General features: G+C 42.3%; 1 protein-coding gene across 2 annotated transcripts in view; it reads right to left on the bottom strand.

The window, feature by feature from the left end:
• PKN2 (protein kinase N2) overlaps positions 1–25,640 on the bottom strand; it is a 527,949-nt gene that overhangs the window by 464,230 nt on the left and 38,079 nt on the right. The window contains exon 1 of one of the 2 annotated variants that reach the window (XM_069232307.1): positions 1,195–1,217. The exons of the other annotated variant lie outside the window; for it this stretch is intronic. The gene's annotated coding sequence lies outside the window, so the exon portion shown is untranslated. Of the gene's footprint in view, positions 1–1,194; positions 1,218–25,640 lie in introns of those variants that run through there. 2 annotated transcript variants of the gene reach the window in all.

The following is a 25,640-nucleotide window of genomic DNA, read 5'->3' as shown; positions in this document are numbered from 1 at the left end:
TCTTCAACTACATTAGACAGCAATCGTACAACAAGGAAACACTCCCCCTCCCCCCCACCCAAAAAAAAGTGGTGGCATGAGTTCTGCCTTGGCATGCATGCGAGTCAACCAAAATTAATATCAATACAAAGCGTTCCATGGCACAACAAGAACTATTGGGCAGCTCATGATAGGAACTGTTCCTGTGCCCAGTCTTAAGACCTCTTTAGTCATTTCAAGAGAGCATCACTCTCATCAATGGAGCATTTCATGCATTTCATACTTCCACCTATACAAAGCAAAAGAGACGTAAGGAAGCTCATCCTCCATGATTCTTTAGAAAAGGTCTCTAACATTCAGCAATCTATTATTGTTTCCAGCTCGTAGATGCCCTAGGATGGGCTCCTTCGATCTCTTAACAACCCTTCCAAAATCATGGTTTGGTGTAAACAGTGTCCTTTCTCAAGGCTTCCTCAACTAAATCAACTGGCAGTACATGATGTCTCAGCTTTGCAACGGTGCCTTCCTAAGAGGAACATGCCTTCCTAAGATGAACACAGCAAGGCATTGTTAGGCCTGTTGCCATCGATCCACCGCCCTCTTGCTTTTCTTTCCTTCTCAATGCGAGATCAGGCTTCTAGGAGCAGTACATTCAATTTAACTATAAATGAATGAAGTAGTCTGCTCTGGGTTTCTGACCCGAGTACCTATGCTTCAATGTTTAATTTCCATGTGATCTCTCCCTCAATTCTCAGTTACAAAGTGGGATCATTAACACCTCCGAGACTAGAAACTGCATTGCAAGTTAAGATTCCTAGTGCAGGACCAGTCTGTCCCAGTTCAAGCTGGTGTCACAAGGTGTATATTGTCTGCTGAAAAAGACTTGTTATCGCCAAGTGATATTATTTTTTTTACAGTGAAAAGCTCAAGGACGGGGGGAGACGACCGTAAGGCAAACAAAGTCAAGCACAAGAAAAACAAAGTATCAACCGAGGGAGAACCAGGACTAATTATGTTAAGGTTGGAGGGACACCACTTGATTCTGAACTTGTACACAAATCAAAAGGTAAAAACAGGCAAAGGAAGAACAAGCTATAGAAAGACAATCCAGCATTAAACCTCCGAGAAGTATTACATAAGTACAACAGCACGAGCAAGCGCACACAAATTCCAAGCCTAGTGAACGCACACGACCATCTTCTGCACAATACATACCTTGCCTAAGCAGTACCGGAGCGCCAGACGCCGGAAACGCTGCACTTAAGAGCAAACTACTCTATCCCTCCCACTCCTGAGTGTTAGAGAGCGCCAGCCATCGCTTCCAACTCGACCGCGCTTTCCTGCACTCAGCCAATCAGGAAATTGCCTTTTTTGGGTGTGAGCGAACTGTGCCAATTGGAGAAGGGGGGATAGGTCGATCAGGCAGTTACCTAGGCGCAGGGCACTGTAGCAATAACAAAAATATTATAATAAAAAAAAGTTCGATTGCAAAGCGTCCTGCCCAGCGTAATGAGTGAGTGCTCGTCATGCCGGATGAAGGGGTGAGGTCACCGCTGCCAAAGTTACAGGCCGTTGATAACATCTATGAGCGGTGACAGGGCAAGGCTCGCACACGTGATTGGTTGCATGCCAGGGTCATGGATACATCACCTTTGCAAGCCGGTCAGTAATGCGTTAAACGCCTGGGGAATATTTTGTCATAAGTGTGCTGCATTGGAGAGAGTAGAGAAAAACATGTCGCACGAGGTACAATTTGCATTCAGGGAGAGCAGGTAAAACGTGTGGATGAGATGTGCACTGTCAGGGGTGGGGCTGCAGAACAAGTCAGCTCCTGATCCTCACATCACGTAAAAGCCATACTTCGAAAAGCCACAGAAGTTGGTGTTGCCTGAACTCAAACAAGTTGCTAAAAATAGCACCATAAAAGAAGAAAACGTCGGCTGCTTAATGTTACAAGAAACAGGCCTGGCCTTGAGAGATAATGTGCAAAAGCGACTCGCAGCACAGGAAATCAAAACGCGCGATCACCGGCCCACCGATGAACTTTCTTCTATTACTATCAAACAAGCCGTACTTCTTCAGACCCAAATGATCCCGATGCTTCAGCTCCAAGTAGAAGTAAAAGATTCTGAAAATAATACTCAAAACAAAAAGCGGTGTAATTATTACACTTGATTGATTAAAGAAGAAAGGAAACGTTAAGGAAGGGGTGTTATGAAATTGAAAGAAAATACAAGTGAATCAAAATTTGCACAGCGCTGTATTCAAATAATTATTTATAATGCAAGCCACTAAACGAATTTTCCAAACTCGTCTAATAAATAAAAGAGACGACTAAAATAAAACAATCTATCTTCCCTGACACTTCTTTTTTTTATTCCTCTCGGCTGCATTTTTCAACTAATGGGGTTTCCTTTGAACAATAAAGAATGGCATGTTCTCACACTGAGGAGGAACTAGGACAGGTCTCCCTGAAAATGTAAATAATATACAAAGGGATCCCTTTGCCTACCCCTGGAAGGCACTCCCCTGACTAACCCATGCTATCAGGTGGGGATAATGTTTGCCTAACAATGCACAGAACAGGCAGCGCAATATATATAGCTCCGTCCCTCATGCCCCAGCAAACAGCAGCTGTGCAACCTTTTCTCATACACAAAACAGTTACAACACTAGTAGCAGCAATAAATATGTCTTTGCAACCAACCTGCAGTGTTTGGTAACTGGTCGTTGTTCCATGCTATACCGTACCTGTTAATCGTATGTAAAGCGCACTGACACGCTAAGGGTGTAATCCAGGCTATTAAACATGCATCCGTAAAGATTCCCTTATTCACGAGCATCGGGAGTCTTTCAATCGAACTACCTCAAAGTGGGCAATAATATGACTAGGACATGCGTAAAGGGGAGCCCTGGGGTGCAGAGGGCATATGTAACCAGCTACAAAATGGAGGCTCCATTATGATAGTTCGACAGATGCCAGTAGGAATCGGATGTCAATACCGCTATCAGATTAACAGCGGTGAATATAGAGTAAGATTTAACTCTCCCGTTCACATCAGGAAGTTTTGCAGTTTTCTATGCACATGAACAGCTCCAGTAGCTCAGTGCAGAACAAGCTATGCAGCCGAGGTTGATGCTGTACAATCAGTGAAAGGACTGTCCGAGTGGGACTTCTGTAGTAGCTCTAAACACCTAAGTGACACCAAGGGAACACAGGGTGCAGCAGAGTGATCAGGAGCAGGTGGGGGGGAAGGGACAGGAGCTCATACATTCATGGTGCAGTTCTAAGCCAAATGAGTGTCCACTCGCCGGAACTGATCCAAAGATCTTGTCCATGTGATACTTTGAAACAGACCAGCAGTCACTCAATTAACATTCAACATTTCAGTGTTCTTGTCATTCGTGTCCATCAAAACAAGCGCCATGGGCAAACGAAATTATCTTTGGGTCCAACTCACCCTGCCCCCTTGCAAAAAGAACAAAAACAAATGAGAAATGCATCCCCAGCGAGTCCAAAGATGAGGCCCCTCAACCAACGTTACCAACACCAGCCTACCGGATTAGTTGCTAGTAGCTGAGAGCAACACGCTCTGGCCCGGTTCACTGTAATTACGGGACAAAAGTCATCAGTTAAAGGAAGAATACCCGAAAACGGATTTACTCAAAGCGCGCACACAAATATTTGCTTGTTCTAAAACATTACTTAAACAGAGTCAACAAAGTTTTGGGGGATAAGGTGATCCTGCTTACTCCTCAAGAAATCATGCGATGAAAAAAAAGCATCTGATTTACAGAACTGCTTCACTGGTTCCTGAATGTAAAATAAATTGCAGATTCAATTTTGCTATGGAGAAATATTTTGGGTTTGAGAATCTCAACAGCAATGAAGTCCACAAAATTGACTCTGGTATATATTGCAGCAGGGAAATAGTACTGATGTCATTGTGAACGTCCTTGTGAATATGTTTTTTTGAGCTCTCAAACTGCATGCTGTTTCCCTAGATAGCATTGTTAGGGAAGATCTGGAGACATTTTTTAAGGTAAATTATGGAGGACTTTATACTAATGTGCAAAAACAGCTTTGGGAGGCAGGAGCTGCAGGAGCTATAGGAGCCCATTCGTGATAAATATTCATAAACTCACAATCAAAAAGAAACAAAGCCCACACACCTTAGGTGGCAAATATATGCAAAGCTTCCATGCTGACATTTTGCCATTTCATGTAGCACCTTCTACAGCACCATCTGTTTTTTAAATATTAGTAAAGGCATTGTATTTCAGTTTCTTCCAGGCTCCGAGGAAAGGAATAATGCCAGGGTTAAATCTGAGTCACCTGTTAATTTTATATGGTGCTGCCTTGGCTGGAAATTTAAAAACATTAAAGTGCTTGACAAATTTACAAAACCACAAAGTATTAGCTAATCAACATGTATTGTTTCAGTTTCCAACGTGGTCTGAGATTTGAGTGTGTCCTTGGAATCCCAATATGTGTTTTGAAGGGAATTTTCAAGCAGAATGTTTAAGAATATGTGCATGTTCACTGTATTAAGATATATAGTAACAGTGGCAGTAATGTGATTAATTCTGTCGTATGATTATGTGGTTTTGAAAGACAACGATAAATTAATACAAACAAGAATGAAACAAACAGGAGATGCCACTTCACAACCATCAAGAGACTATAGTTAAATACCAGATGCACATGCTCCAAGTGGGGCAGAACATAACACTGCTGAATATCATATTATTTGAAGCCAAGAATCCCAGACTTGTCAGAAAGCTATTGCTATTTTCCCCCCTCCGCCCTCCCCCCACTTCCCACTGCACCGAAAATAGGAACCGCGATTTAGAGTAGATTAGGGCAGCCCTACTTCGGTCCCGTCAGACAAAGCAGCAAGCTATTAATAGACGAGTTATTTCCAGACAGGGCTTCTGGAGTCATTGGGACTCGGAGGGGAGAGCCGTGCCCAGCTCGCAGATCCAGTGGGTGGACGTCCGCCTCGCTGCTCAGGACCCCTCACCCCTGGGATGAAGAGGGGGGTGTAAACAATCAGAGACAGAGTAATTCTGCAGCGGTGCAGGGAGTGCCCGCGTGTACATCTCAATCCTAATTTCCTATTGTCAATTGGTAGGTTGCTTCCATTTCTAGCCATCTGGAGTATGTATCAAATCTACTAGAATGTCGGTGTGGCCCACAGAGCGCTGTGTGAATGCCATCGGTCGTATTATTTAATGAGGGGCGTAATCTCTTATGTTTCCAATAAACTTCACCGTCGCTTATTTTCCCTGCAGCAAATAAACGGCCTCCCTTTTGACGCGGTCTAACCACTGCTATTTCGCTATATACAACTGCTTGGTGTCTGAAACATCAACTGTAATATAACATTTTTCTACAGCATCGCACCCTTCGTGAGCCTCGCTCGAGCTTTAGCCCCCATACAAATAAAACAAAAACAGCTCGAGATACAGGAGTAGGAAGTTGGAGGCCCCATTCTTCCTTGCTTGTTTACACCTACCAGTGCATTGTTCTCGCTGCCGTTATCTTTTGGATTGCTCTAGACAGAGAATGTTTGAACACCTAGGATACCCGCATTAACAGACCAGACGTGCGAGTCTGTCCAAATATACTCTGTGCCAAGGAAACGGATGCCTGGACACAGCAAGGAATGGAGGGAGGACAGCCGGCCAAGAAATAGCCTAGTGCTTTTTCCAGGTGGAATGTTGCATCTGCATACTATCTTTAAGCAGAGTGAGCAATGAAATAAGTCCAGGAACACACATCGAGTCGTGTCCCTTAAGTAGGGTTTAGTCCACCTTCACACTCATTCTGGGACACTTCCCACAAAACAAGATCACTAGTGTCCTTCTAATTTTTATAATGGATGCACCTGAATATAGTGGTATGGGGAACATCACATTATTGCATCCCAATGTCTGCATGTCATCAAAAGACATTCCCAGTTGTTCAGAAACAAGCCGTCATGCCACCTGAGTTGCCCTATGCTGTCAAAAGGTACAAAACTGCAGACTAATGAGTTGAGTCCCTTCTAATTCAACCTTCAAGAACTCAAGCACTTCCTGAAGAGATGTACATATAAATGGGTTAGAACAGCACATGGTTAATTTCAGTAGAGGTCAGAAAATAATACATACACCACCACAACAGAAGTGTGGAATTCCTATCACCCGAAGCCCAGGACATATTGTTTGGGGTCAAGGGCAACACGTTTTCATGTTTACTTTGTCCGATGGACAAGGAAGCTCAGGGCCCTGAAGAACAAACCCTCTGGCTGCAGGTTGACAATTCTAATCTCGTAAATAATTGTCTGCCACTTAAGCACGATTTATATTTATTTGTGTAAATGGTCAAAGCTTGCATATGTGACTCATGAATGTAAAGCCCTTACTATTAGGATTAGCACTGTAAGGAAATGCAGTGTGCTGGGGGCTCAACATGCATTTGCTGATGGTGGTTCCATTACAAAACTTGTTTGCAAAACTTAGCAACTTGCAGTATATTTCTAATGCTCACAGAATTATCCCTTAATACACGCAAAAAAACAATGAAATATTGATTATTATTGTGCTTTCAAAATAAAATGAACACTTAAACATTGCAAAAAAAGTGTTTTACTAAACTGTTGCCAACTTTTTATAACAATTCTCTGTTTTTGTAAAATAAGTTTGACGCATTCCAATATTAAACAAGCATTTGCAATGCATTAGGTCTCGCATCTGCAAAAGTTTGAGGTATTGGTGTTGAAAACAGCATTTTGTTTTTGTTTTTTTGCTTTTGTGGTTTTTTTTGTATGCAGTGGAATGCTGATGATTGCATAGCACTAGTGCCATTTGTATGACCTTGCAGCACTGGAGAACCATATTTTTACCCAACATAGTTTTGTAAACATATTTTCTGAAGTTTCAGTTAAGGCTCTGGCTGAAACAGCCATAATAGGCACACAGTTCAATTCATCTAATTAATCTGTGGGTTACAGAGCTCTACAGCGCATATGGTACCATACATCAGCACTCAAGCAGAATCAAAAAGGTTCTTTAAGATCGTTAGCTCCTGTCTCTCAACATTTCGATTATTGCCTCAACTTTTCCTTCAGATAAACAGCTCGAATGTGCGTAGATAATAGAATGTAATCATAAAAACTATGATTATCAAATTGAAAGACAGATGTGTCTCTGTTTGTTTTTTGTACCTGTACTTCACAGTAAGCATTCTAATTGCTTAGAAAAGCCGGTCCGTTCATAAACAGACCTTGCCGCACCCGAAGCAACCGCCCGTCCTTCCCGAAATCATGGACCAGGACCCCTTGAGCTGGTGTTTATCACTCTAACTTCTGCGTAACTAGCCACGGAGGTGGGCCAGGTAGGTTTCAGTAGTATTGTCCTGTGATGTATCCTGGGGACGATAAAGCAGCATGGAGGTAGGCAGTTCCATGGGGTGAAATTAGACAAGGGAGAGCAACACGGAGCATGAGGTGACAAAAGTTGTAAAGGCAAGAGGCGGTGTGCAAAAGAGGGGAATAACCACGGGAACCTACTTGTGCACTATGGGTTGGAATAGAGACAAGAGAGCAACGAACTCCAATACCGCTTATCAAGTTCACACTGTGAGTTTGCGCTATATCAAACTTCAAAGCGCCATGGTGTGTGAAGAGGACAGACAAAAGAAGAAGAAAAAAAAAAAAAAAAAAGGAGTGCGCCCACAGTGAAGTATAGGGTAGATGGGGCAATAATCTACGTAACAGGGTCAGTCTGCAAGGCATGACAAAACAGCCTCAAGGCGGGATAAGCGTAAAGCATTTACCAACGGATTTTTGAAAGGCAGCCCAGGAACGAATGAAAGTGATGGGCTTGATTAAAGCCCACAGAAGAGAATTCCACGTGTCGAAAAGCTGCTTTGTTCATCCGAAAAATGAGGTAGAATCAAAGTAGAAGCATGAAAACAAATTTGGGGTCCCAATTCTTAAAGAGAGACACAAAGTGCAAGCTGGGGATATATGTCCTTGCACTAGTTCAGATGTATGATTAAGAGGAATTGGCAAATGTTTACTCAGCTATTCCTGGAAACTGTACTTCTTTCTAGCAAACCTCTGAGAACTTCATTTTCACATGAGAAATTAAACATGATCGTAGGTTTGAATCCTGGCAGGTCCACTCAACCTTTCATCTTTCCAAGGTTGATAAAACGAGTATCACTGATTTGGGCAACAACAATCATTATTTTAGTGGCAAGAGACACTAGGCTGAACATGCACTTTGCAAATATAGGTTATATTTGCACATGTGAAAGTCAGCTGAGTGATCGCACCACCCTTTTACTCCTGGTCATGGGAAAAAGTTCAATTAGTACTGAACCCGTAAAACTATCCTGGTGACAGAAGTCGATCTTTCATGAAAGTTCTATTGAATTGTAACAAGTTCATATTTGCACAGCCACTGTTTTTGCTTTCCTGGTGCCTTAAATCCTTTAAAAAAAAAAAAAAAACACACACACACACAACAAAAAAAAAGGAACAACAGAAAAAATTAGAGCTTTTGTTTGTTAAGAATCCAAGCTGTTTTTGGCAATACCTGTTGCTACAGGATTCTCACAAATGACGGACAATATGGTTACTAAATGGACACAATTATTAACTCTGACCGACGTAGTACAGGACATCTACTATACTACCATATTTACCCTGATTAGTGCACGGTTAAAATCACTGTGAACCCTGAAATACCATCCCGGTAAATATATCTTTATGTGTTCTGTTGTGGCTGTTTCACATTCCATTTGTTGCAACCCCTCTTTCTTTGAATGCACTTCTTCTTCGTGTACAGCGGTGTGGGTCTTGTTTGAACGTTATGTGTGACCTATTTGCGTGTTGTGATTGCATATGTGTCCTCGCTGCTGTTTGCTGTTCTCATTCGTTCCTTATGCATCACTGTACACCTCACCTTATGGTTACTTACTGGAAACTACAGTTTTGCTCTTTACCTTTCTGATTTTGGGAAGAATACGGTATTTCAAAAATATGTTAACTGTGAGTGAAATGGCCTGGGACGAAATTACTTTATAATCTGCAGCAGTGGCAACAGACAATCACGGACTATGTTGGGCTCCTAATGACGGCGGCTACTGACTCCCACACGGCAGAGCAAACAAGCATCGACAAAACTAATGAGCCTTGCTTGGGAGTCATGTTGTACAGCAGGAAAAAAAAATTTTTTTTTAAAAAAAGCAATGATAGCGCTGCCCTACAACATGACCAAGAAAAAAAGCAAAGCAAAGCAATTGGTCTCGCATTTCCTTGAAATAGAGTTATTAGCAGTGTAAGCTCCTAACCGAACTTTTCTTGCCACAAATTGAAAATGAAAAGTACAACAGTTTCACATAAGCGAGATGACGGCTGACATGAGCGTGAAGGAGACACAAAAAAGAACAAGCATTTGCAATGCAACGGGTCTCGCGTTTGCTCATGTTAGAGCTGATCGCGTTGTAAACTCCTAACCCGACTTTTCATCTATCGGCAAAAGTGCTTTTATGTACGTAACCCGAAAAAGTGAAAATAACTGTGTAAAGCGCTTGACTTCTGCCAAGCAAAATCACGCTAGGAAAATAGAGAAAAAGTAGTCCACGATCCGACAGAAAACAGCGAGCCTCGCATGTTTTCTGTACTTGGTCGATGCGCTCGAGGAGGGCTAGCCACCGGAAAAGGCATGACGTATGCATGCCTTCACTAATGAAAGCAAGCAGATTTTACTAGGCAAGCCCACGAACCAATGAAAAACACTGACGTGACGTCAACAGGGCTCCGAGCCCTTTTCTAATACCTAAAGCGTCTCGCTGCGATATGCATGCGCGAGCGCATTCTACGCAGGCTCGACCCTAAAAAAGAAGTTAGTTCCCAGACAAACATATCGGCAAAGTGAAATTGGCCATAAAATAGGGTCGATGTCCAAGGCAGTAACCAAACCGCCCCAATGAAGGACAAACGTAAAGCATTTACCAATAACAAAGGATTTTTGAAGGGCAAGCCCATGAAAAGGGATAGTAATGGGCATGAGGCGGGCGTGGCTAAAAGCCCAAATAGATAACACGTTGGAAAAGCAAAGCTTGCGGGCTGCTGTGCTCGACCTAGGGACAAAGCCTATTGCTCTCTCACAGGTGAGATCAATTGGCTTTGCCGATGCTCGTTTTTCTTTAGTCTCCAATCTGGAGCTCTTCTGCTGCTATCTAAAAGACTGTGAAAACGGAGACTTACAATATAATTACATTATAAATATGACCAAATATCAGACTATTAGGAACTGTTTGGTAAAAACACTTTAGCTGCAAAGTACGGTATGCAAGTACCATTCACAGAAAGCTTTTAAGTGGCAGAGCAGCTTTGCATATTTCAGGACATTTTGGATTTAGTATTGGAAAGTAAAGGCCATAAATCCTTGCAGAAAAAGAATGCAACTGCTAGAAAAGGTGGTGGCAAAGCCTGCCCCATGCTCTACTAATGTTATATCTGTTGGCTTCCCCAATGCTTTTTTTATGTACAGGGGAGTGAGCACAGATAAAAGCAGCTGAAAAACAATCACTGGAAAAGCCAGTATCTCTCACCTTTGGGACCTATTGGCTTTTTGACCATGCTGAACAATATCAATAGAAGCATGAGTTTTGCTGATGCTGTTTAGTATTTGAGGGAAATAAATACGCTATTTTGGGTGGAACGGGGTGTCACATGATTCTGTAGGCATCTGCTTCCATCATCAAGCATTCATGTTCCTTCAAAATGAGGAGCACATCATTTTCTTTTATTTTTTAATGACCAATCAAAAATGGTGCATGCCTCGTAGATTGGCAAACTGATATTTCCTGCTTTGCACCGCAAACAAAAAAGAAATATATATAAAGAAAAAAAAACAAGGGGGTTGAGGAGGACAACAAAGGAGCTAAAAGAAAACAACGGTGAGTTGGGGGAAGGACATTTTAAATTAAAATTTAAGCGACAGGAGGAGGAGAAATGCGAACATGAGGCAGATCACAGAGTTTGAGGGAAAAAGCACAGGAAGGGTTTGGCAGGACAAAAAGCAAACAGAGCACCGCTGATCGGTGTAAGGGTGGCAAAATGTACATAATGGAAAGGGCACGTGGGAAAGAGCTACAAAACACGTGCACTCCGGTACTGTGGGTCAAACAAAAATAAAAAATTTAGTTCCCTAAAAGTAAGCAGTGAATGTATACAAGTTAACCAAGCAAAACAATGGTAAATAGGCCTTGCTTTAGGGGAGGGACAAACACAACACCAAACAGGACAGAGAAGGAAAACCAGTGACTAAGAAGGAAGCAAATGAGAGTGACAAAAAAGCCAACCAATATTAGGCAATGAGCGGAATAAAAAAGACCACTGTAGGCTCTTGGTATGCCCATAATATGTCTTTTCCAACAAGACAGCTTGCACTGTCTGATGGGTAGAAGCAATGAATGTTATAGAATAAGGTATGCTTTACTTTCTTCGGCATCCCCAAAGGTTGTGGGCCACTTTCCAACTAATTATAAATGTGATAGCCATCATGGAGTGGTTAAAAAAAAAAAAAAAAAAAAGTATGTAGAATATAATTCCAAGATGGCTACCATGTTTGTGAGCAGTGCAACATCACTGAGGAGAAAGCATGGACAAGAACATCTTAAAAATGGATGGTACTGGAAACAAAGCAGCCATTTCAGCTGTAGAATCAACTTTTCCTTTTGCCAGGACTCATTCATTAGAGCCACTGGGTTGCTCGCCGACTGATTTCTGATGCAAAACTGCCCATCATGCATCCCAAAGGAGGTAGAAGTACACATCAAACCACCAATGCAAAAGCGGCAAGATTAAAATACTCCTACAAGAAGATCCAAAATGAGACTGACAGTCTCAAGTCAATGGCTAAAGAATATGAAGCAAAATAAGGCAATGACTGCAAGAGGCTGACTCAAAGCCCTTTATATAACACGATTACCTGAAGGGGACAAGCAACATACACTTCAAACCTAAAATAGAATCCTCATCGACTTCCAAGTTTATTTCCCACAAGTTATATTCCCAATTACTAACATTAGTCCTACCATATATTTTAAAATTACTAATGCTGGTACCACTAGTACAGCATTAATAATAACAGTAGCACACAAATACTACTATTTTGATGGTTTCTCTACTATTACTACAATTTGCAAATAAGTGATGGTGCTACTATGAAAGGTTGGGTACCAAGTGCCATTTCTGTCACTGGTATTATTACTATGAATATTTAAATTATTACTACAACTGAAACAGGTCCTACAATTAGAGATCAAAATACTTCTTGTAATAGTCCTGTGTGTACCTATTCTAGTACTAAACTGCTAATGCTACTTATTGCACAAGTGATGCCACTTCAACTGGCACTCACTACTGCTGTTCAGCGAGGGACACCCTGTTCTCCTATTTTATCGTGGCTTCTTTTTTGTAATTCTGTTTTTCAAACTATATGAAAAGGTTCCTATGTAAGCGGGTGAAAGTATACAGGCACCTATAAAAAGAAACGGCTCACAGCAGCGCCAATATGCTTACTTTTTTTTTCCTTTTGATAAAAGAAACAAAAAAAAAAAAAAAACTGTCCTTCATGCTGTGTAGCTGCTGTGATGCTGTACAGAAAAAAACAACGATATAAGATCCCTGTCTTTTTCCTTTTGACCCTAAACTGCTCCTTGGGCATTTTACCCGTGGGAGCAGTTTGTGGGTCCCTTCACCCACATAGGCATTTAGACTGCAGAATCTGGAAACCTCCACTGGTCACCCTCCTTGTAGTCTCCAAAACCTTCTAAACAAGCTCTGGATTATTTATTGTTTTTGGGTTTCTAGAGGCACCCAGTTAAGTTGCCTTCTGACATCGCTGTGTATATTCAAATATAAAGGTTTAGATACGCAAGCCTGTCCGTCTTCTTTAATGAGCACGATGCTCACAAATATTACTCTGATCAACGGCAAAAATCTCTAAGAATATTAAAACGCATCCATTCAGGGCATGACTTGAGAACTGATCATGGTGGCTGCTCTCTGTATGAGCTCTGCACCACCACAATCACTATCTAGCTAATCAAGCGCCTTTCCCCGGGGCTCTTCACTCCGGATTGAGCCCTGAGATGTGGCAACATCGCCCACACGAAAAGGAGTCCTGCTGGGGCAGACGGGGTAGTGCAGAGACAAAATCAGAGCCTGGAGGACAGGACGGCCTTAGTGACTCCTTGTCTGTGATGCTTCCAGGCCGTCTATGGAGAAGCCTCCTGCAGAGTGTCCCTGATCTTTTTGGTTGCCACCGATGCCTACCTCTGGGGGCCCGCAGTTGCAAGCAGGCCCCAGGAAGTGGCACCACAACATTCTGCGTCCTGCTGTGTAGCCGCGATTAGCTGATGCCTGGTGAGAGCTGCACAGAGCATCAGGGTCACGGCCTCTGAAGCAGACAAGACCTGTGACCCTGCCGGGTTGCCTATGTGGATGCCTCCCACCGAGTCAATGAACTTTTTGGCTGCTGCCTTCCCCTGGGACCACGTGGCTGCGAGCAGGCCCCCGAGAAGTGATGCCACAACATCCTGTATTCCGCCATGCAGCGGCAATCCCCCTTTTCTTTCTCTCCGTCACTCTCTCCATCTTGCTTTTTCTGCCTTTTTTCTATCATCCCTAGTTTTTCTCTATCCCTTTTTCCTTTCTCCCCTCTTTCCTCTGCCCTCTTCCCCCCACAAAGCACATTTCCCGCCCTCGCGCTTCCCAGCTAACTGCTACCCCCTTCCCTTCTTATTGGCAGCCGCGCCACTGGTGCACCAAAGGCAAGCCCATCTGCGCGCAGCGCCAGGAACCCTGGATCTCCGTTAAACCACCCCCTGGACTGCCTTCATTAAGACTCCAAGACCCTGCTCTGCCTCAAAGGACGTCTCAACAACTGCTGCACCATCTCCCCCAAGGTCAACAAGAGACCTTTCACCTGCAGGAACTGTAACTTCAGCCCCAGCCTCAACAAACCAAAGGCTTATGATAGCTTGACACGGAAAGACCCTCCTTTTCACAGGTGCAGCAAAGTCCATGAAGTATGTGACGAAAGACAGTTACAGAGAAAAACAGGTGTACATTGGCTGACTGAGGGATCCTCACCCACAGTCTGCAGAAAAGACTGGCTAAAACTTTGTTACTAAATATCACAAGTGTTCATTGACTGTTCTGCCTGACAATTAAATATTGCTAATTAGTTACGTTTGGGTATCGTTGGAAAAGGTTCAAATACAGAAAGGAATGTTTTCCAATTTGACATCACTCTTGTTTAAATGGTGCAAACTACACAATCTGAAGGTATCAGTATGCCAACTGCGAGAATCAAGATTAACCTATGGTTAAGGCGACTGGTCGGCCACAGTCAGTCCCCTCTGTGGATTGCATTTACCCTTCTTTAGGTGAAGTGGAGAGGGTGTCTATGGGTATAGATTTCACTGACTGGTTCTGGGATCAGTGTAGGGGAAATTAGAGTTTGCTAGCCAGTAACAATAAAATGGAGTTGCTTAGTTTTGGTAGTGCAGCAATACTAAGTCATCTTCCAAGTTTGAGTTGTTTGGCCAATTATAAGAATTCATTGGCAAAGAATTCTCTCCAAAATAATGGAATATACAAGAGGTAGATAACCTACAGAAGGCTAGACTGGTAATGGGTGAGGAATTTGATAAAGTATCTACTTGTCCAAGTGACAAGATTCTTCAACATGCACTGGCAAAGTCAATAGGTCTTGGCAATGCCCGAGCTTTTGACCATGTCAATCTGAATGTCTTTTAGCCAGGCGGTCAGTGAAGGCCGCGTTAGAGCTTTTTAATGTGAGATGGGGATGGGGTGGGTGGGACAAAAGAAACAGCCTGACCGAGAGTTATTACTGTGCGAAAAAGCATTGTATTAATAAGTACATCCAACGCTATTAGCAGTCATTGTGCTGAGACTATGTATTTTGGTTGCAGCGTATACTATCGAGGCATCACGCTGAATTGGGCAGTTAAGTCAGGCTAATTAGATGTGTGTAGTGCATCTAGCTCGGTTAGTTGCCATTATGCCAAGGAAAGCTACATGTTGAATTTGCAGCATATTTTAGAACAGTGAAAACAAACAACTTGTAAAGGGGGAGCTAGGGGCCAGGTTAGCTGATAGGAAATAGGAATGGTATGCCCTCTTACCAGTCAAGGGTTGAATCCCAGTATTTTGAAGCACCCGATGTTCGGACGGCGTGCTGTTCGAGTGGCATTTTTAAAGAGGAATTGACCATCAGTTTCTCCACAGTTTTGTTAGCAGTGACTGAAGATATCTTAGAGTGTTGTTTTGCTCACCATCTTGGTGTGTAGTGAACTTGTATATGTGGTAATGAACCAGAGGTGATTGTCAGTTCAGGAAGTATAAGAAATCAAACTGATTTGATATCAAGTGACTGGTTTATCTGTAGATATTAAAATTATGTGAGAGCTAGCTAGTGTTAAGGATAAGAATATAACTAAAAATATGTGAGAATGAAGTGAAACAGTATTTCTAAAGTATTGGAATTACATTGTCTAACACCAGGACAATAAAAAAAAAGATCCCCTCTCTCTGAAGTCAGAGGAAAAAAAGGTGCTCTCGGAAACACCATCTGGCAAGTGATCTCAGTCTCTGAATGCACAGCAAAGGTGATGAGAAGAACGAGATTTACAGGCTTATTTACAGAATCGGAGCAACTGAAAAAACGAGTGCGCCTGTTTACAAATAAAGAAGGTAGTTTCTAAAAAAGTTCTGGGAGGGATAAAACACAGGAAGAGGTATGATGCATGCATGCCATGGACAAAAGGGGAAAAATGATATGAGCGTGATGATGGAGCCAGCAAATGGGAAGCATATGGGCGAGTTGAGGCCCACAAAATACATACGTCTCGGAGAGACAACGGCAAGCACTGCCTAGCAGAGACCTAAAAATCATCTTTTATGCAGAACTCGTTATTACTATTTACTTTTATTCTTGTAATTTTATAAAGCGTGTAGCTACTCAGCAGGGTTTCTCAGTGCTCCACACATAGGGTAAAGTATCTTGACCAATGAACGAGGGTAAAAGTTAAAAGAGCAAGGTTTTACTAATTTTTCAAAAGAGACTAAGGGATTGGCCCATTCGCATGAAGTTGGGCAAAGCGTTGCACGTGGGACCCAAATAAGAAACAGAGCGACCATCCTGACTAGTTTTCCTAAATCAAGAGACTGCACAAAAATTGTGATTGTTGATAAAATACTATTACCCCAGCTGTTCCTTCCCATAGTCTCAATTACCTTTGGTAATGCTCTTCCTAGTAGATACTCTGCCTAACCTTTATAGTATGCACCAGACTGTATGTGGAAACTCTTCATAGCAGTACACCCATGCAATGCTAGGTGGTGCTGTATGACTCCACTAGACCTTATGCCCTGTAAGTGACCAAGCTGAGCTGAATATAAGTGCCACTTGGAAAGAGACGTCAGTTTCTTGCTAGACTCTTTCTGCGCACTCGGACATGGAGTACAAAATAACTGGTGCCAATTGTGTGCAGATCTCTAATTTGGGAGTTTTTTTGGTGGTAAAAGAGACCATTCCACAGAATGGGGAGGTGGGAAGGCAGTGAGGAATATGCAGTGAGATTGAGTGTTCACCAGAAAGAGCATTATTAAAAAGTAAGTAACTTGTTCTCCTGACATTTTTAACTGGAGATTCCCAACCAACAGAATTCATGAGAAAGCAGTACCGCCTGATATGGAGGGTCTGCTGAGTGGGCTCAGGCCAGAAAATCTTATAAGGCCACTTAGCGAAATGTCCTTTCGGTCAGACCTGGCTGTCAAGGAAGTCGTTTTTTGTGAACGTGTGCACTGATGCCCACGTCATGACCTGCACTTTGCGTGCCAAGGCAGTGGCGGATGCCTTAGCCCTGGTGGAATGGGGTATCAGACCTTCTGGGAGCTGCTTCTTAGCCAATGCATAGCAGAACTACCCACCCCAACAAAGTCTTCTTCTGCAAAGCCTGTCCTTTCTTTGCCTCAGAAAACCCCACAAAAAGTTAATCCTACATTTGGCATGATCAATGTAAAGGTTTCACCTCATCATATATGACTAACAGTCTTTCTTTGTATTATTTTTTAAATTCCACAATTATTGAGGAATTGATTTTTCTCTGTATTTCTATTGATAGGGACCCTGTCACCTCAAGAATGAGTTCTGATTATAGCAGAAGTATTGATCGATCATTGCTCTACTTATACCACTGTTCTTTCTTTCTTTCGTTTCTGAAGAACTGTCTTGCAAATTTGCCTAGTAAAACCACTACTAAGCATTCAGTTGATTTCCTAAAATGTTACAGTAAATAAGCTATGATTCTTCTTGCACGCCAAAGCATATGTTGCCAACTAAGCACAGATACTTTCCACTTGGACTCATTTATACATTATGTAATTTATGGACCAATCATTTTGTCTCATTGTGTCCTTGTCTGCCACAACTGTGAGCATATACCAAGTGTTATGCTATATCAACGACTGGACAGTCATATTTTACTACTAGATATACTAGGCAAAGTCTTGTCAATCAAAATGTCGGGGCTGCCTAAGCATGGAAGTTTGGCTTACACATGCAAAAGATAGTTTGCATTCAAGAGGATTTACCCAAATGTGTAGAAATGCTGATACACAAATCTTCAAAAGGGCTAGATGTAGGCCAGAAAAGGTTGTCACAGGGCCAGAATACTCGGCACGCGTGTATACACTTGCAAATGTGCATATTTAAGAGTATTCCAAAAACCCTCTTTGACCCCTCAACAGCCTGGGCAAGGCCAGGAGTAAAACGTTTTTTTCCAGTTCTGGCAATGAACTTACAAAAAAGTGGCAAAGTTGACTAAAATGTTTCTCCATTACCTACCCTGCGAAAAAAGAGATAGCAGTTTAAACAATTAATCGTGCCCTTGCTCAGCAAATCTTTGCAAGAGCAAATATACACAAGAGTATTTGCTTCTGCAGAAAAAAAAAAAAATTACATACCTTTGTTAGAAGTACGTCTGGAAACATGGCAATATCGCAGATTTCTAGGACTTACTTTGGTAAACTTGTGAATTCCTGGAAGCCGTAATCTTCACCCTTGCAAGGTCATAGACGTGTGGGTGCACTTTGGTGACTAAGAAATGGACCCCTATTTTATTTTTTATTTTTATTACATGTTGCCTGCTATGGTTTAACACAGTTTCTCCACTGTTGTGGTTTTTAATATTGGCATGTATCACACGCTTTTTATTAAATGATGGTTTAGACAAAAAACATAAAACTGTTTAAAAACTGTACAAAAGTTTAACAAAACTAACATTCTCTGGCCTGCCAACATGGATGATGAAAGATCGAGTAACACCAATACTTGGTTGGTGCGCAACAACAGAGGTATCACAGCCATTTAGGATGAGGAGGGGTTACAGGGCGCACATATAAGCAGTCTCTTAAAGATGTTTACATCATACGATAAGAAACCGTATACGGCCAGACAGCAAGTCTCAACCACACAAACAGAACAGTACCTGGACGGTGTAGTGCTGGCGATTACAAGACACATACAATTCCTAAGCAAGCCGATCCCAGAAGATAACTAGGACAACCACTGGCAGTTTTTCAGAAGGGGCTGATATACGTGGGGCAGACCGACGTGAGGCAGAATTTTGCAAGGCTCATAAAGATTTACTACCACACCCGTTAATAGCTGTAAGGAGGCTCAAGAAGACAGTGTACCGCCTCAGTTATTCTAGGGAAGCAGTGATGCGGACATTTCCCAAACCCGGAAAGGATGAGGCGGCCTCGTTCCCAAGCAAACACAGGCAGTACAATTATTGACAAAGCGATAAACAGTATCTGCTCCCTGAGAGGGCTGGTGCTGCCCAATCAGGCTTGATTTATCGCCAAATACCACCAAATTGCAAAACTTGGATACACTGTGTACGATCATACAACAGCTGAGGTGTGAACTTGAGGTAGTCGGGCTGTTCTTGGCTGCTGATAAAGCCGCTGAATTACTGGAACGGTCATTCTTATTTGTCATATAACACAACTTTGGCCTGGCTGCAGATATGCTTATAGCCAATATACATGCCCCCCCCCCCAAGCCAGCCTAAAATGAGGACTCCTTGAAGTATTTGGCATCCAAAGAGAGACAAGGAGTGGGCCCCCTATATCTGTTGCTATTTGTCAATGTAATGGAGCACTTGGCATGCACCACATCTAGAGAGAGCCAACGTTCACGAAAGGGAGACTACTAATATCCAAGTATGCAGATCCCGATGACATGTTTTTTATTACACTTTCAAAGAAAATCTCTTCCTAGTGATCAGGGACATTATTCACTTTGCAGATACTTTGGTGCTATGGTTAGCATAAAATCTGAGCTCTTCCTGTTTACGCCATCACAAAACCGTTCGATTACAAATATTAAGTCAGATGGTGTACACACCCAGCCAAATGCCTAGGAGTGAAGATTCACAGAAACTACAAAGTCATGATCAGAGACAACTAGAGAAAAGTTATGAGTAATATGGCTGGTCAAGTGGATCGGCGCATGAAACCATCCCCGTCGAGTAGAAGGCTAACTGCAGTGATTCAAATCTTGATATTTCTAAAGCTGCTATAACCATTTGCTGATGCAACGATACCACTCAATATGTCCTTTTACAAAACTAAGATCTTTTGTTAACCCTCTTCATTTGGGTAGGTAAACAACCAGGTTTGAAATAAGATGTTTTAACACGCCTATACTTCAAATGGGGATCTGGGAGGTGTGCTTTTATGCACTGCAGGCCTACTGCAAGTTATACTCTTGCCACCTGCCAGTGACATTTGAAATGGAGTGGAAGCAAATAGAGGCGGCCCCTCACAGACAACAGGGGCATCCAAATTGATGGCAACTATGAGCTGGGTCAAGCAAGAGCTGCGTAGAAACAGGATTCATGGCCAGATATGTTGCCTTGCTACCCCCTTGAAACATATGCCACTCTTTCTCCCCTACTCCCAACTATCGAGAAAAATCAATATGACTGGACTGGCACCGGTTGAGCACTTCTGGGACAAATGCTATGAGCAACATGAGGAACAAGGTCAATACTGAAAGCAAAGGTGCATGGTCAGTAGAAAAACGTGAGGCACTGGATTATAACAGTTGACAATACAGCTTTTCCTAGATAACTTCAGTATCAATTAATTACAGGCATAAAGTATTATTGTTCAAGATTTTACACTGTTTGTATTAAACTCTAGTGCTTCTAAGTAAGACTGATCCCTCAACTAGCAAAGGGTGCTGGAGGTACCATGCTATACCTGCAGACTACTCCCACACATTATGGAACTGTCCACATGTGCAATCCCAATGGCAACAAGTGATTACGTGTTTGTCAGAAATAATGAACATGACCTTACAGTCTCGCCTTGAATAGCATTGCTGGGTTATGTCCCGCACACTCCAAAATTATTTAAGAGGTTGACAGCATTAGTGCTACTTTTACTAGAAAGCAGAGTAGCAATATCATGGTTAGCTGGAACAGTACCATGAATAAGAGACTGGCAGCAAGGCATGGTCATATACAGTGACAGAGCTGCAACATATGCATCTTTGAGGCATGAATCAGCCAGGCTTCAGGATATTTGCGGCATCTGAGGTCCTACCCAACTCATTAGACAGTTCACTTTGATTTAAGTATATGAAACATAACTATACTACAACTACTTAAAAGCGGCTTATTCAGACTAGCTTGTCTCTATTTTTAGGTACTGCCCCCCTACTCTTCATCCCCTGTGGAGGTATTGTGCAAGTATTATGTGTTTATGGTTCAGCGCCGGGAAAGCTGTTGCTGGAGCACCTATGTGCTCTATGAGGTTTTTAATTTTTTTTTTTAACATAACATATCAAAAACTTTCTTTCAAAAAGGCTTGCCGCTGGAGAGAGGTGTATCCATTTGTAACATGACTTTTCTGCAGTAGCTTTTTAAAATTATTAGTCAGGGATCATTAACTCAGCTCTAGAACACTTTTTAAAGTGTTTTCTATTTATACTGGCTGTTTGAATTATGTACAGATCAGGGCTACAAGTACCGGCTTTAGGTGATTTTACTTATTTTTGTATTGAAGGGACATTAAAATGCTGGTGGTGCAGGTAGAAAACTGGCCAGGTGGCAACCCTACCTGTGGGAGAGTTTGCAAAAACAGTCTAGTAGCTTTCCTCTCTAAATACTCTTTCAACCACCAAATTCCTCAATAGATAGGGCATGCCTGATTCCTTTTTAGGGTGCAGCCTACGCTGTTTGGTTTGCTAAAGACATCTTGTGGACATTCAGATAGCTCACCTAGGAATTCATTCTGCCCACTGCTTTCCATTGGCTTTGTGGCATGTAACTCATAATTTCTTGCTTTCCATTTGAAGGCTTTATTTGTTTTAGCCTGTCCATCTTAGGTTTGTAGCTTTACTTCTCCAAACCCTATTTGAAGTATCCTTCCGAGTGCTCCCTTTCTGTAGACAGGCATGTAAATCTTGTTCTTATATTATCCCATTTGCTGTGCGTTCAAAGAAAGGTCAAATGTGAGGCGCTGTCTTCCGAGGGTGCTTGATTACGTTTCTTTCTCGGACTTTAAAGTAAGAGAATTTACGTGACAATCTTGCTAGATACTGGGAGTAGAAAAGTTATTTTCTAGCACATGACATTTAACTGAACTGTGTAAGAATTTCAGAATATATCAGAATTAGGATCACAAATGAAACACTTTTCTTCCTATTTCCAAGTGTGTTGGAAATAAATATTTTAATATAATCAAAACAAATCATTAAACAAGAGGATGTAATTTCCACATTTATGTCTGTGCACTGAATAGTTTTATTAGTAAAACTGTATGTCATTGCAAATGTAATGGCCAATTCAATTGAAAATGTGTTATCTGTAATGGCAGTGTGCTACCACACCATGAATACTTCATTCTAAGCCACTTGACTACACCACTCCACGCCACTGCACTCTGCACCACACCACTGAAGCCGGTCTACTGAACCCTGTCACCACTGCACTTTTTGCCACTACATCCTACACCACTCCAGCGTTGGCTACACCAATCTACTCTCTACAACTCCACTGTACACCACTGCACTATGTCAATATACTTTGCGTCAATACACTTTGCATCAATGCACTTTGCTCTGTAGCACTCAACTCTATGCCCCTGCACTCTACAACAATTCACTGTACTCCACTCAAATCTACTCTGCACCACTCCACTTTACACCACTTCACTCTACTCTGGAACACTCTATTGTATACCACTCAACTCTGCATGACTCCACTCTGTCACTGCACTCTACTCTTAACTCTGCACTCTATTCTTCATCACTCTACGCCATTCTACTCCACTCAACACCACTGCAATGTGACACAAACACTGCACTCTCTGCCACTTATCTATGCTAATCTACTCTGCACAACTGCATTCTATACCCTTACACTCTATGCCAATCCTCTGTGTGCCATTCTAATGTACTCTGCACCACTGCACTCTACACAACTTTACTGTATGACACTATGCAACTACATTCTAGCCTGCACCGCTCCACTCTGAGCCACTTCAGTCTACTCTGAAACAATCTACTATATGTCACTCACTCTACTACACTCGGTGCCATTACACTTGTCCACTGCACTCTACTCTGATTCGCTCTGCATCACTGCACTCAACGCCACTCTACCACACTCTGCAACATCGCACTCTCTGCACTTAACTCTAAGCCATGCTACTCTGCACTAATGCACTCTCCACCACTCTACTTTGTATTACTGCACTCTGTGACACTCTACTCTGCACTACTGCACTCTATGGCACTATACTCTACAACACTCTATGCTACACCACTCTATGCCACTCAACTCTACTCTGCGCCATTGCCCTCTGCATCACTCAGCTCTACACAGCTCCACTCTGCAACAGTCCAATCTACTGTGCGCTACTCTGATCTACGCCACTGCATTCTACGATGCTGAATTCAATCCCACTGCACTCTATGCCACTATACTTTGCAATACTCTACACCGATTAACTATATGCCAGTCCACTCTACTTTATGGCATCTGCAGTGTATGCCATTCTACACCACTCCAAACAGTGCCACTCCACTATATAACATTCTACTCATCGCCATTCCACTTTACGACACTCCAAGCCACGCTCCTCTACGCCACTAACTTTTAGATTTGTTGAACTGCAGCCACTCTGGTGTACACCATGGCTGCAATACATTGGCAAAGCCCATAGCTATTGCATAGGCGAAACCTAATGGCTTTGCCATTGCTTATTAGTCTTGTAACAGTCAACACACCAGTGGATTAAAGGACTGGGAAGTACGATGTCATGGAGGCTCAATGGGTCTGAAGGGAGCTACAGCCTTAAGCACACACTTTCATATTCTTATGGGCGTCGTCAAGTAGAACATCTTACTGACCCATGCTTTCTTTAATTGTTCATGGGTATGTCTCAAGTCTTGTGTGTATGGCCATGTTTTTGGCAGACTATTATTGTTTTCATGGCTTGTGTTTGGATACCTCAGAATGATCGTTATCTGTGCAATTCCAAAAATACATTAAACAGTAATCATGACTAAATCACAAATTCTAAATCAGCATTCTCATATCACCTGTTGAACCACTGGTGTAAGACTAACGATGCCAAATGTGTCTCGAGATCAACAAGTGGTTCTCGTTGTCACACATTAACTCCTCCTAGATAATATGTGCAACTTTGCAACTTGGGTGATCTTAAATAACCTCACTAGATCATTTTGTGCTCCTTTATAGTCTGGCAAACAAAATAATCACTTAATTTATCAGAATTGGAAGAATGAAATGCAGTTTGTTATCATCAAGATAGACTGGATTCTAAATCTGTGGGAATCTATTACTTTAACACCCAGCAAAACAGAACTTCTAATATGATATCAATGGGACGTTACAATTCTACCAAAATAAAAGTCCATACTAAAAGACAGTTTACAACTGCGATACTCAAATTACGGTCCGGGGACCACATGTGGCCCTCCTGACTTTTACATGCGGCTCACTGGTCAAAAGAAGCACTGGACTGTCCTTTACCTGATTTGGCAATAACATTAAAAATATTTATAATAAATGGGCAAGCATTTTACAAGTTTAACTGAAGTTAAAGGAAGAAACTGAGATGTCCTGCACCACCTCATTTTAGGAGTACCTTCATTTTTAAAGATACCGTGCAGCAAAAAGAGTAAAAATATGATAAAATCTCTTCAAAATTCCAAAGGTTTATTTCATTAGAATGCAGAGCGGTTTCACCTTACATCAGCAAATTGTGAGATTTTTTTTTTTTTAAATGAAAGTTTTCAAACATGAATTTAGAAACATTCATCCCCCACCATGGCAACCATGACAATAGTGAATTAAGAAGAACAGTTGATGGACGGAATGCAGAACAAATCAAACATTCACCCCCAGTCACAGATCTGGGTTTAATCCATCAGTTTTTTTTTTGCTCACCATGCCATTCCAGTTTGGACCCAGCCATATGCAAAATCAGTCTTGACGCTGTTCCCCATGGGAACAGTCCAGCCCGAAATGCCAGACCAGGTCCTCCCTGGACCAGAAACAAGCATCCTGGGACCGGTTTTGGGGTATCACCCCTCTTCAGCCAGGCTAGTTTAAATCTGGTGGCATAGTGAGCATGGGACCCATGTCTGGGCATACCCTTCTCACTTGGGGCAACAAATGCAAAAACAACAGTTGATGGGGATGAATGTTTGATTTGTTCTCCATTCCGTCCATCAACTGTTCTTTTTTGCAATAGTGAATTAAGAGGCATGTGAGTTGCTATCTGCACCCTTTGTGCAGCCTGGCTTGCCATTATACACAAACAACATTAAAGTTCATTAAATCAAACACAAGAGAAGATTTTGTCCAGCACACATTCTGAAATTATGTATCTTGAGGTTCTCTTATATGTGATAACGAAGAAAAGTGGAATAAAACAATTGCCTACGTTCACACAATTGTGTCAACAGGGAAACGGGAGAATGATCCCTGGTTTCACATTGTGCAATTCAGCCACTAGATGTACATGCTTCACTTCCCCTACCCTACCTTACAACAACACCCCACCCAACCGCCACCCTCCTGGCATCACTGCCGCTCTCGGGGACACCAGAGACCACAATTTTGGGCCCTGGGAACATGTTTGCGAGTACCCACGGTTTAGAACAGTGGTTCCCAACCTGTTGGCCAGGAACCCTGGCGGGCCGCGAAGCCTCCTCAGGGGGTCCGCGACTGCTTAGAACATTAAATAATCTTAACAGATTAGGTCCCAATCTTCAAGTAACGACTAAGTGGGAGGGGAGGGTGGGGCTGTGTAACCGATTCCATTAATGATTCATTGGGGGTTCCCAGGTTCCAGTAATGATAAAGGTTGTGGGGTCCCTAAAGTCAAAAGGTTGGGAACCCCTGGTTTAGAATAGTTATTCTAGAGACCCGAGTCAAAGAACTGTTGCACAACATCATATGAAATACCTGCAAATCATGTTTGACCAGTTATTTTCCTAAACAGCAACAGAAAGGC

The sequence above is a fragment of the Pleurodeles waltl genome, chromosome 4_2 (genome assembly GCF_031143425.1).
Source record: "Pleurodeles waltl isolate 20211129_DDA chromosome 4_2, aPleWal1.hap1.20221129, whole genome shotgun sequence".
NCBI classification, from domain to species: Eukaryota; Metazoa; Chordata; class Amphibia; order Caudata; family Salamandridae; genus Pleurodeles; species Pleurodeles waltl.
Note: the sequence above shows the minus strand (reverse complement) of the source record. Positions and strands in the feature narration are given on the sequence as shown.